Raw genomic sequence first — 11735 nt, 5'->3', positions numbered from 1 at the left:
TTTTTCCCTGAACTATATCATTAAAAGGACTTTCTTCTTTAATTCTTACCATAATAATAATAATAGCTAATAGTCTTGGAACACTCACTATCAGTGAGGTTTTTTAATGTATTCACCAGGTTAATTTAATAGCCATCACAATACTCCAATGAAGAAGATCCTATAGTATCTGTATTTTATAGAAAAGGGACTGAGGTTTAGATATATAAAATGTTCTACTCCAGGTCAGGCATCCAGCAAGACAATGATCCTGGATTTGAATGCCTACCTTCAGAGCTTATATCACTAATGACTTTGTCTTGATTCAACTTTCCAATTCCTATTTACAAGAATTTTAAGATGGTAGGATCATTCATCAAAAGTCTCTATCACTTTGCTAAAGCCTAACTCCCCTTGTGTTTCTTTTTTTTTTTTGGTTAATTCGCACCTGAGGATATTGTTTTTCATTAATTTTTAGAGAGTGGAAGGGAGGGAGGAGAGAGAGAGAGAGAGAGAGGGAGAGAGACATCAATGTGAGAGAGACACATCTATTGGTTGCCTCCTGAATGCTTCCTGACTGGGGCCGATGATCGAACCTGCAACCCAGATACATGCCCTTGACTGGAATTGAATCCACGGCCCTTAGTGCTCCTGCTGACACTCTAACCACTGAGCCACACCAGCCAGGGCCCTTCATGTTTCTATATGTATTTATGAAATCTAAGGGTACTTTATCCAAGGAGAGGTTTCTATGAATTGTAGAAATAACTCCCCATGTAAATGGTAAAAGTAGACCTTGGTATTTGAGTTCTGGCTAAGAAAGAATTCAGAGCCAAGACCCAGACTCACAAGAGAAAGTTTATTCAGCAAGCAAAGCAAAAGTACCTTTGGAAAAAAGTTTCCAGCTGGCATCTCAAAAAGCTGCCTTGGGTTTTGGGCTAAGGCTCCTTTGAACCCCTTTTAACTTCTTCCTTCTTTAAGCTGATCTATGAGGCCTGTCCCATCATCTCCTGCCCTTGTATGGAAGTCAAATGGAGCTTTTCTCCAGCTCCCTAAGAGGGTGGGGGGTGGGGGGATCTACCGCATGACTAGCTACATGCCAGGGGAGAAAAGGTCAGGGGAAGGATCTGACTAGCAGGACCAGGGATCATCTAAGGGAGGGGTGCCTTAGGGGCAAGGTCCTAATTAACAGTACTTATTTCCAGTACTTGCTCTTTCAGCTCTGCTCATTGCCAGGCATCCCTTGCTAGGTGTCCAGGATTTTCTGCCCTGGTGACATTCCATACCTGGCTTACTGTCCTGCTCTGCACATGCACAACCATATTGCTCTGAAATGAGAGATGGAAGTGAACCCTGTTCAGAACAGGACAACAGGCCCCAAATGGAGTCACTTATGCTAAGCTGCACAGCACCAATCTGAGACTCAATTATAGTTTTGGCCCTTTCAGAAATGAAGTCTTAAACTAGTCTATTGGAGTCTCCTGATCAGTACTAGTGAGATAATCTGCCTGATAGAAAAGTAACCTTGCAATAACCAACTTGCATTTTTGGTTTAGTATAACTTCCATATTCCTGCTTCCTTTTGCCTATAAAAAAGTCATTTTTGTCCTGGCCGGTGTGGCTTAGTTGGTTGGGCATCATCCCATGCACCAAAAAGTTGCTGGTTCTATTCCTGGTAGGGGCACATGCCCAGGTTGTGGACTCGATCCCCAGTGGGGGGAATGCAGGAGGCAGCTGATCAATGTTGCACTCTCCCATTGATGTTTCTCTCTCTCTCTTCCTTCCTCTCTCTAAAAATCAATGAAAAAAATCTTTTTATTTTGCATCCCAAAGCTTTCTGTTCTTTCCCTTTCACTCTATATCATTATCTGCATTTTCTGTGTTCCAGACGTTGTCAGAAACCTTTCATCTACTTAACACCCCCTGTCCCAATCCTCTTTTTTTATTTTTTATTGTTTTAGTTTTTTTGCTTCCCCCCCCCCAATTTTATTTAATATTGGTTTCAGGGATATAGCTTAGTGGTTAAGACAATCATATACATTACCTAGTGTTCCCCTCAATATTTCCAGTACCCCAACTGGCACCATACATAGTTATCACAGTATTATTGACTAGAGTTCCTGTGCTGTACTTACTTCCCTGTGACTGTTTGTAATTACCAATTTGTGCTGCTTAGTTCTGTCACCTCTTTCAACCAGTCCCCCTTTGTTTTTTTTAAGTATATTTTATCTCCTTCTCAAACTTTTTTATCTCCTTTTTATTGTGTGTGAAGGAAAACATTTTCATACTAATGCATGTATTTGGGAGAAATCTTACCCATTTTTTTTCTGAAAAGGAAAGAAACATAGATTTGTCTTTTGGCTCCTGTGCCCTCTCAAGTCTCAGATATCCCATATATTGCAATTCCTGCTTCCAACCAAATTAACCTGTGGAATTTGGTTGAACCATATGAAATTGCCATCTCTATATGATGAGTGTGTTGAATATTGGCAATTTCATGTAGTTCTGCCTAAGAGAATCTTTTAATTTTGTATTTTAGCTTATCCATATGTTTATGATTTAAAGATAGAATTTTTGTAACGGTGCACAATAAAGTTGTGTTTTTTTTTTAATCTCTGCCAAAGGTAGTATTATTTTTGCAATAGTATATGCTGGAGAAATTAACTGTCTAGTGACTTAGTTTTTCATCTTTATATCACAAAACCAAGGAAAATAATAGAGAATGGTGCTGGCCAAATATATCCTCATTTAAAGTCTGTTCTGGCATTCTCACTCTCAAGTGTTCTAAAGGACAAAGGTTTTTATTAACAAACTGATAATAATCCTTCCATAATACTACCAGTACTACTAGTCGTATGAACAGTACTAGCTATCATGGGTCTATGTGCCAAGTACAGTCATGTGTTCTGTTGCATTCATTTTTTTTTCCCTTCCACCCACCATCCACCCACCCCTAGGTCCTCTCCAGACCAATGTCTGTGTCCATGGGTCATGCCCATAAACATATAAGTCCTTTGATCAATCTCTCCCAGCCCCTGCCCCCCTCCCCACCTTCCCTCTGAGAATATGTGGAATATAATAAGTGCATCTTGTTCATTATATTCCACATATGAGTGAGATCATGTGTCTTTCTCTGACTGGCTTATTTCACTTAGCATAAAACTTTCTAGTTCCCTCCATGCTGTGCTAAAGAATAAAAGATCCTTCATTTTTTACAGCTGCATAGTATTCCATGGTGTAAATGTGCCACAGCTTTTTCATCCACTCATCTACTGATGGGCACTTGGGCTGTTTCTAGATCTTGGCTATTGTGAATTGCGCTGCTATGAACATAGGGGCGCATATATTCTTTCTGGTTGGTGTTTTGGGTTTCTTAGGATATATTCCTAGAAGTAAGATCACTGGGTCAAAGGCAGGTCAATTTTTAATCTTTTGAGGAACCTCCATACTGTTTTCCACAGTGGCTGCACCAGCCTGCATTCCCACCAGCAGTGCACCAGGGTTCTCCTTTCTCCATACCCTCGCCAACACTTGTCATTTGTTGATTTGTTGATGGCAGCCATCCTTACAGGTGTGAAGTGATACCTCATCGTGGTTTTAATTTGCATCTCCCTGATGATTAGTGACGCTGAACATTTTGAAAAAAATCTTAAAAAAAAAAAAATTTTAAAGCTCCTCAGAGCTCCTTTCTATCTGCGAGATTGGATGCTGCCCAATTCATTAATTGTTGAATAAAACCAATAAGATCTTTAACATTTACTCAGTTGAATTTTCTTAACAACCTTAAAGAAGAATTTTCCTACAATGAATGATCTATCTCTTGCGTTCAATGGAAGGGATCTCATTCCCCCACCTAGCCAACCCAAAGGCTCTGAGCCCTTAGGAACCCAGAAGATGCTCAAGTAATATTAAATAATATGGAGGCAAGTACATCTGCCTGTGTGCCCCTGCACCCCCTATATCGGATCCTTGGCCATCTTTCATTTTTCTAAACCTCTACAGCCTTTTGCAGGGCCTAATAGCCACATGCATTTGACATTTTAAAATATGGTAAATATCCCCAGGGCAGTCCTTAAATCCCATTCTTAATCATTCCAACTCCTTTCACTAATCTCAGGGGAATTTTAAGTGTATGCATTACTTTCTCAGGACAACACCATGCATGATGCTTCATTTGGACCAGAAGTAAGTTCTAATCCCCAAAAGATGTTTGGTAACAGTTTAATTTATTGTGAACTCAATTATGGGATTAGACATTAGACTTAAAAGTAGCCAAAGGGTAAATGTAAAGGGTTTTAACATTTTAAAATGAGAGTGTTTGAATGCTTCAAGTTCCAATTTAAAGTCTTCTGGTACCCCAGTGGCACTCAAGGACCCTCTACTAAGCCATATACTATCAAAGGTTGGCCCCCAAATTACCCCCAATAATCCTGGGAACTTTCACTTTGGGTTGGATCTTATATTTCCTTTGTGCTGATGTTGCGGACCCGTTTGTTGGGAGAGCAGAGACAGTACCTGGACTGTGAAGTTCTTCAAACCCCACACAGAGGTGTGCTTGTGCTCCCTGTTGTGTGATTCTGTAGGACTCTGACTGTGTAGTCCCTTCAAGCAAAGACTCGTCCTGCTGACAGCTGGGGACATGAGTATCTTGAGATTCATCCTTTATTACTTTTCCTTCCCATATCCTCATAGTCGGGTAATCGGCATGAACCTAGACAGGATATAGGGGTTTGTTCTGGCTCACACATTCTCCCTGTTTAGTTAAACAGATTTGATGATCTCCCAAAACCTTTCCACACAAGCTTGCTGTGGTTTCAAGCATGCTCCCTAGGCCACAAGGTGCAGGATGGATTTACAGGAACCTGCAGGGAGGCCACCACAGGCAATGAGGCTGGAGGTGCTGAAAACCTGAATCTGGGACTTGGCAGTGGGGATGGAAGGGTGCAGGTGGATACAAAGACCATTTGAAGGAAAGATCAACACCATTTACTGACTAGCGGGGGATCTTGGGTGAAGGAAAATACTGAGTGAAAGATGATTGCAACCTTTCAGAGCTGAGTGCACCAGCCATCTACGTGGCTTTAACAACTCATATCTTCTTGGTTTTGGATTCTGTAAATTCATATGATTAGCTAAAATGGTACAAGAGAAGAGCAACAGATGGAAGATATTTTCAGGAAGAAATTATGAATGTGTTAAGAGTGAGATGATGGTGAGGGAGTTAGAAATATCAGTCTCAGCTCAGGAGAGAGCTGAAGACTAAAAATGCCTGCTGGATGATTGCACGTGGGCAGGTGAAGATTCTGAGGGAGGGAATAGCAAGAGCAGGCCTCTCCCAAGGACTAAGATTGAAAGAAGTCTTTTTTTCACATGGGAGAACACAGGAAAGTTTTGTGAAGCCCTGATTACCAGTAGCATCAAATACATCAAATATTAAGAGTTGCCAAATGAGAATGGTTGGGCCTCACAGTAAATAAATAACTTTTTTAGAATCCTCTTTTATCTCGGTCTCTGTGTTTTCCTCTGTTTTTTGGTCTCCCAACCTGTTTCTTTTCTTTTTCTTCTGTCTCCCCCCGACCCTACTTCTTTAATTTTTAAAAAATTTTGGTATAATATACATAACAAAATTCACCATTTTAACCATATAAAGTGGTACAATTTAATGACATTAACTACATTCATAATGTGCAACCACCATCACCATCTAGTTCCAGAACATTCTCATCACCTCAAGGGGTAGCCTCTTGCCCATGAGGCAAAATACCATAAAGCCGTCACTCCCCATTCCTCCCTCTCCACAGCCCCTGGGAATCACTGATGTGCTTTCTGCCTCTTTGAATTTGCCTATTCTGCATATTTCATATAAATGGCTTATTTTATTTAACATAATGTTTCCAAGATTTATCCATGTTGTAGTATGTATCAGTACTTCATTCCTTTTTATGGCCAATTAGTACTACATTGTATGGATATATCACATTTTACTTATTCATTCATAAACTGGTGGACATTTGGGTTGTCCACCTTTTGGCTATTATACATAACACTGTTCTGAATATTTGCATATCGGTTTTTGTGTGAAAATATGCCTATATTTCTCTTGGGAATCTGCTTAGGAATGGAATGCTGGGCCGAATGGCAATTCTGTTTAACTCATTGCAGAACCAACCACCAAACTGCTTTCCACATTTTATATTCTTGCCAGCAATGTATGAAAGGTTTCAGCTTCTCTACATCCTCACTAATCCATGTTATTTCGGTTTTGTATTTTTAAATTCTAGCCATCCTAATGGGTGTGAAGTGTTGTATCATTGTGGTTTTGATTTGCATTTCCTTGATAGCTAATGACATTGAGCATCTGTTTATATGTTTATTGGACAATCGATGTCTTCTTTGAATGTATATTCATGTTCGTTGCTCATTTTTAAAATAGGTTGAGTTTTTGCTGTTGAGTTGTAAGAGCTCTTTATATATTCAAGATACTAGACCTCCCCTCCCTGCTTTAAACTGGGCTCTGAAGGAAAAGTGGAAGTTAACTTGGTAGAGAGTCATGGGAAGATCTTTCTGGGCAGAGAGTGCAGTGCATACCTGCTGTCTTAGTCTGCTAAGACTGCTGTAACACAACACCATAGACTGGGTGGTTAAAACAACAGACATTTATTTTCTCACAGTTTTGGGGGCCAGAAGTTTGAGATAAGGGTATCAGCAATGTCAGGTTCTGATGAGGGTTTTCTTCCTGGTTTCCAGATTGGTTGCCTTCTCTCTGTGTCCTCACATGGCACAGGGAGAAGAAGAGAGGGAGAGAGAGAGGGAGAGAAGGGATGGGGGGGGGGGGAGAGAGAGAAAGAGAGAGAGAGAGAGAGAATATCTGCTTTATAAGAGCATTTAATCCCATCATGAGGATTCAAACCTCATGACTGCATCTAAACCTAATTATCTCCTAAAGACCTCCATCTACAAATACCATCACATTGGAGGGTAGAGCTTCAACGTATGAATTTGGGGGCACACAAACATTCAATAATAGCACTGTGGGGGAAAGAGGCATGAGAGTGAGGCACTGAGGGTATGTGTCTGCTGCTGGATCACAAGTATTCCTGAGAAGGCTGGCCTCAATGAGGCAGGAGAGCCAGATCATGAAGACAAATGCCTCTCAATCCTAATGTGCATAAGAATCACCGAGGATTTCTTAAAATGCAGTGCTGATTCAGTAAGTCTGGAAAGAGGTAGAGGTTCTGCCTTTCTAAGTTCCCAGGTGATCTTGATGTAGTAGCAAGGACATAAAGCCCCAAAGAGCCTGCTAAGGATAGAGGTATTTTCTAAGGGCAATTGAATTCTAAGAGTTATTGAATGGCTTGAAAAACGAGAGTAACAAGATCAACTTTGGAGTTTTAAAAGATCACTCTAGTACTCAGTGGAAAATATGTTGGAATAGGACAAAGGAATGGGGAAAGAGTAGCTGAATTAATTATGGTTAAGTAAATTAAATTCTGTATACTCATATAATGCGATGTTCTACAAACATTAACAACAATGATTATGAAGACATTTTCATGGCATGGAAGAATATTTATGATATAATGCTAAATAAAAGGCAAAAATCAAAATTAGATATACAACTTGGTTTTAATTTTGTAAAACAAGGAGTGTAAAGAGGAGGCAAATGTACCAAATTGTTAACAGAGCCTCTTGGGAAGGATGATGGGAGATTTTTAGTCTTTATTTATGTTTATCTCTGTATCATTTTTTTTTTTTACTATTTTCATTCTATTTTATTTGTTTAAATTGCTTTCTGAACACTGAATACTACCCAAGTTGTCGAAGACCCGCCCATTTCTCTCTGTGAACCTTGAATAAATCTCTACCAGAACTGCAGCTCTAATACAGTAAATAGAAAGGCTGGGTGAATTCATTTCCTGGCCCTTCTTAAGGTGCCATGCTGTTGCTGGTTGTCAATTTCACACATGCGATTTCTGTCCTTTCAGAGCTGACAGCTTGGATTTCCCCCTCCATTGTAATAGCTGTTCTCTCTTCTGGCTTCCCCTGGCTTGCATTTGGTAACCTTTGCCCTTTTATTTGGTACAAGCCAAAATGCCATCTTTGGAAAACTAATGTACCAGAGAAAATGGTAGCACGAAGCCACATAGCCTACTGTTTTTTCCCTTTCTGTTTGTAAAGGTTATTATTAGAGTTCATTTTAGAGAATTTCAAATCCATTCAAAGTATCATGGGTTTAATTTTTTCTAATGGAGGCAAAGCTTTTGATGTTTGGGTTTAGAGAGTTGCCTAGCCTCTTTAGAGTTCAAATTTTCATACATTGGCACAATTGATCAAAGACTTTAAGACAGAGAGAAAAGGCAATTTACCTATGGTTGTTTTGTATTTTCAACATTATTGTTATTATACTCTTTCTCTTCTCAACCCTCTCCCTGTTTGAAGATCTACTTTTTTACTAACATATATTGGCTTCACCTTCTTTTTGATCATGAGAAGCCATCTGGAAACAATTGAGGGTGACGTCACAAATCCAGCATTCTGATTTCAATGCAGGATCAAAGAATAGGAAGAAACGAAGTCAAGGAGCGCAGAAGCTTCATTTAAGCTTTAAGCACAAATATTGAGCAGGCTAGGATGAGGTGAGACAATGTGATGCACTGAAAGGATTATTGATGGGCATTAAAGTAAGGACAGTTGGTTTACCTTGAGGTTCAACTTAGTTCATAAACTGGCATCCATCTTTACATTTATTGTAGGAAAAAGAGAAAAACACTGTCATCCAGGGTCAGTCTGACAAGTGATGCCTAAGTTCGAAAGACCATGGAGCCGTTGGGTTTAGCAGTGTCCTGAAGCTAAATGCAGACGACTACCGAAAAAGACTTAAACTGGGGCTAAAGGTCATAAGCAAGGACAATAGGCCTGCAGTTGGGAGGAATTCATACTCTACTGAAGAAATCCTAGGCCACTCATGAAAATAACGGAGAAAAAGAGAATTAAAACTAAAGCTAAGACTAAGCCAAGTCTGGAGAATAAGAAGATGATTAAAAGGGGGAATTAAGGAGTATGAAGGGGTGAGCGATCCTGAAATTGCAGCTCATATAGGAAGTGGCGGCCTTATACCTATAGAAACTGACTGACAGTATGTAAGTAAGAATATTAGCTCCTTCTAGAGAGAAATGTCTGTTTATAGCTAATCAGAATGTTGATCTTCTATGATCTCAGCCAGAAGCTAAAGGTGGTGAGTGAATTTCAGGGGAGGTGATGGGTCTGGTAAGGTGTAAGGACCTTTCTTTGGGGAAATCGTAGAGCAGTGGCTTCAAAATTATCCTCCTGCTTTTTAAGTCAATAGTCCTGCATTTTCAGTACCTTTCTCAAATACAATATATTTGTATATGTTTTTAATATCACCTTTAATATGACGGTGACTTATTTAAAATATCCTTGAATGCTATTTAATTTTAGTATCTTTGCAAAGCAGTCACTTCCCACTCTCCCTTCCCCCAGCCCCTGGTAACAACTAATCTGATTTCTGTCTCTGTGAAACTTGTACATGACTGTTCATAACACTATTCACAGTAGCTAAATGGTAAAAATAACTCAAATGTCGTCAACAGATGAATGGAGAGACAGGTGTGGTATATCCATGCAATGGAATATTATTCGGCCATGAAAAGGAACAGAGTACTGACACATGTTACAACACAGATGGCCCTTGAAACATTGAACTTCCCATTTTCCCATATTCTTTCCCTTAGAAAGAATAAAGGCATCATCAGGGCAGTGGTAGAACATCACACAAGGCCCCACAGGCCTGAGCTCTGGGAAGAGTTTCTTCTGCACTCTAGGGCACCAATGAGAGCATCCATTTAGCATCATTCAGGATTTCAGAGGTTCCACCTAAAAACTAAGAGAGATACTCCTGCTTCTGCACAAGTTCAGTTTTAGAATCTGAATTGTTCTGAAAGGCAATGAATAATTTTGGACTTAGAGGGCACTGGGAAAGTAAGTCAAAATGCATGGAATTATCAGAGCCTGCTCTTTTTCCCTTAAGTTTTATGACTCTTCTTCCTGATCTACCTGTCCTCTACTCCCTGCCTATTCCTCACCCTACTCCTCCTATACACTGACCTGCTGGGGTCTTTTATGTTTTTCAATCTGTTTGAGATTTGTTCTTTTGTTTATGCTCAGGTAGACCAATTACCTGCCTTTTTTCTCCCTGAAAAATATCAAAGAACTTTAAAAAAAAAAAAATCCTCACCTCAGCATATTTTTCCCCATTGCTTTTCAGAGAGAGTGGAAGGGTGAGAGAGGGAGAGAGAAACATTGATGTGAGAGAGACACATTGATTGGTTGCCTCCTGCACGTACCCCTGGCCGAGCCTGAAACCAAGGTATGTGCCCTTGGCCGGAATCAAACCTGGGACCCCTCCGTATGTGGCTGCGCTCTAAGCACTGAACAAACTGTCCAGGGCTATCAAAGAACTTTTTGAAAATAAAAACAATAAATGTATAAAGGGTATAGCACATTCTCTTTCATTTTTAAATTAAATATATGCATATTTATTAAATTATTCACTGCTTTTTTGAATTATAAACTCCTAAATTTCTTTTGAATGTGATTTGCCAGAACAATGAAACACCAGCAATCTGAATTTAGAGAGTAAAGTAAAAAACAAACAAAAAAACACAACAGACACAACTATGTGTGTATATATGTTTACGTACATCTATATTATGAAGCTATGCCACAGAAGAAAACAAAGAACAGTACATAAAACAGTTCCAAGTAACAATCAACAATGAATTTATCAACATGTGCTCAGTGTCACTGATTCCAAAATCTCTTCTTTTGAAAAGTCACTTTAATCAGTAAAAAACTGACCATTTTCATTTACTTTTCTTTATCCACTCAATAGATGGGACTCTGATTAGGCAATTTTCCCTTTCTCTTCACTTTCTTTTATCACCAAATACCCTGAGAATGATAAGAGAGCAACATGTGCTGGAGCATGGGCTCTCTCCTCATCCTGAAGTTATTTCTATTTTATTTGTGTTTTTAAAAAAACTCCTCCTTACCAAAGAACAATAGAAGGACCTAAATTTGTGTCTTAACACTAAATGCATCTTAGTGCTTCTGAAATATTTTGTTTTCTAGTGATTTCAGGGTCTGTATACTTCCTGCTGGTATGGTCTTCATCAAAATAAAAAGAAAGGAAAAAAGAACAGAAGAAAGAAAAGAAGAAATCCTACATGACAAGAACATGAAACCCCAAGGGTCGTTCATTTCAATTTTGAAGTCTTTCTTCACTACTTGTGTCAACGTCTTAATAAGGAAAGGAAAGCAGTTTATATGCCTCAGAGCACGTGCACTCAAACCAGAAAATTGGCGTGAAGGGGAGAAGGTCATGGCTGCCACATAGCCAGGGGCCTATTTTGGCCAGGACCAGATGACACAATTTAGAGAGGGCAGGTTTGACGTTGTCACTATTAGGTCTGGAAGAAAAACATCTTTGAAGAAACATTAATTTTACCTTTCTCTCCCCCCAAATCTTGAAGTCATCTCATACATATGTTAAAAATTCTATCCACATTCAATAAGATTGTATTTTGATATTGTCGTAATAACTTTGCATTGCAAATCAGAAAGACATTTCTGTAACTTAGAGGAACTCTGTGGTCATGAGAACTGCTATATCAGGTATTATATTTCAATTGTGAATAGCAGGAATTATTTTTATATATAAATTAATAAGTTACACA

This window comes from Miniopterus natalensis, chromosome 16, assembly GCF_054644295.1.
Source record: "Miniopterus natalensis isolate mMinNat1 chromosome 16, mMinNat1.hap1, whole genome shotgun sequence".
Taxonomy (NCBI): Eukaryota; Metazoa; Chordata; class Mammalia; order Chiroptera; family Miniopteridae; genus Miniopterus; species Miniopterus natalensis.
Note: the sequence above shows the minus strand (reverse complement) of the source record.